Below are 2,099 nucleotides of genomic sequence, written 5' to 3'. Positions count from 1 at the left end.
GTAATTTATATAAGATTTTTATCTCGTATTTTCCATTTGATGGTTGAATTATTCTAATTATTTAGTATGTGTTAGGCTTCCTAGTCTTAGAGACTATGTGCCGTCACGACATCTTAAGTGGGAAAATTAGGGTTGTGACAGCAGGGCAGACTATGTGTGCCCAATGTAGACGATTTGCATGAGTTTATTCTCCAGGAGGCTCACAGTTCGCGGTACTCCATTCATCTAGGTGCCGCGAAGATATATCAGGACCTGAGGCAACATTATTAGTGGAGGACAATGAAGAAGGACGTAGTGGAGTATGTAGCCTGGTACCTAAATTGTCAGCAGGTGAAGTATGACCATCAGCTTCCAGGTGGATAGCTTCAAAAGCTAGAGATTCCATAGTGGAAATGGGAGAAAATCACTATGGATTTTGTTGTTGGGCTCCCACGGGCTCAGAGGAAGTTCGATGCGATATGAGTGATTGTGGATAGATTTACCATGTCAGCTGATTTCATTCCAGTGGTGACCACTTACTGTTTAGAGTAGCTGGCTCAGGTTTATATTCGTGAGATTATCAGGCTTCATGGCGTGCCGGTATCTATCATCTCTGACCGGGGTATGCAGTTTACATCGGGGTTCTAGAGAGCCGTACAGCATAAGTTGGGCACGCCGGTGGAGTCTAGTACAACATTTCACCCTCAGTGGACGGATAGTCCGAGCGCACTATTCAGATATTGGAAGATATGCTTTATGCGTGTGTGATGGATTTTGGGTGTACTTAGGATTAGTTCTTGCCGCTTGCGGAGTTTGCCTACAATAACAGTTATCATTCAAGAATTCAGATGGCACTGTATGAGGCTTTGTATGGTAGGCGGTGCCAGTTTCCGTTGGGTTGGTTTGAGTCGTGCAAGGCTAGGCTATTGGGTACAGATTTGGTTCAGGATGCTTTGGAAAAGGTTAAATTGATTCAGGATTAACTACGTACAGCCTAATCCAGGAAGAAGCGTTATGTAGATCGGAAGGCTCACGACGTTGCATTCATGGTTGGGGAGCAGGTCTTGCTCTGGGTTTCGCCCATGAAGGGTGATATAAGGTTCGGGAGGAAGGGCATGTTGAGCCCTAGGTATATCGGTCCTTTTGAGATTCTTGAGAGGGTTGGAGGGGTGGCTTACAGACTTTTACTACCACCTAGTCTCTCTGCAGTTCATCCAGTGTTCCATGTTTCCATGCTCTGGAAGTATTACGGTGATCCGTCTCATGTGTTAGACTTCCGCTCAGTCCAGTTGGACAAGGATCTATCTTACAGTGAGGAGCGGGTAGCCATTTTGGACAGGCATATTCGAAAGTTGAGGTCGAAGAATATCGCTTCAGTGAAGGATCAATGGAGGGGTTAACCAGTCGAGGAGGCGACTTGGGAGACCGAGCATGATATGTGTAGCCGTTATCCTCATCTTTCCACCACTTCAGGTATGTCTCTATACTCGTTCGAGGACGAATGTTGTTTTAAGAGTGGGAGGATGTAACGAGACAGTCATTTTGAGAGTATTAGCCCCAATCCCCTATTTATTACTCCCTCTACTTCATTTTATGGTTATGTGACTTACCGGGGCGCTTGGTGTCGGGTTCTAGTGAGTTGCGAAGCGAAATGGGACACATAGTCCCTAAGTGGATGTTTAAGTCGTAGGAGTTGACCGTCGTTTGACTTGTGTGAAGACCACTTTGGAATGGAGTTTCAATGTTTCCAATAGCTTCGCATGGTGATTTTGGTCTTAGGTGCATTTCTGGATGTTGATTTGGAGGTTCGTATGTCATTTCGATGTTAATTTGCGAAAGTTGGAAATTGCTGGAATTTTGGAAAGTTTGATTGGGAGTGGATTTTTTGGATATCGGGTTCAGATTCCGATTCTGAAAGTTGGAATAGGTCTGTAATGTCAATTATGCCTTGTGTGCAAAATTTGGGGTCAATCGGACGTGATTTGATAGGTTTCGACATTAGATGTAGAAGTTAGAAGTTCTAAAGTTCATTAGGCTTTAATCGATGCGCAATCCATGTTTTTAGCGTTGTTTGATATGGTTTATGGCCTCGAGTAGGTCTATTATGTGTATTGGAACTA

This window comes from Nicotiana tabacum, chromosome 13 (genome assembly GCF_000715075.1).
Source record: "Nicotiana tabacum cultivar K326 chromosome 13, ASM71507v2, whole genome shotgun sequence".
Classification (NCBI taxonomy): domain Eukaryota; kingdom Viridiplantae; phylum Streptophyta; class Magnoliopsida; order Solanales; family Solanaceae; genus Nicotiana; species Nicotiana tabacum.
This window is presented reverse-complemented; position numbering follows the sequence as displayed.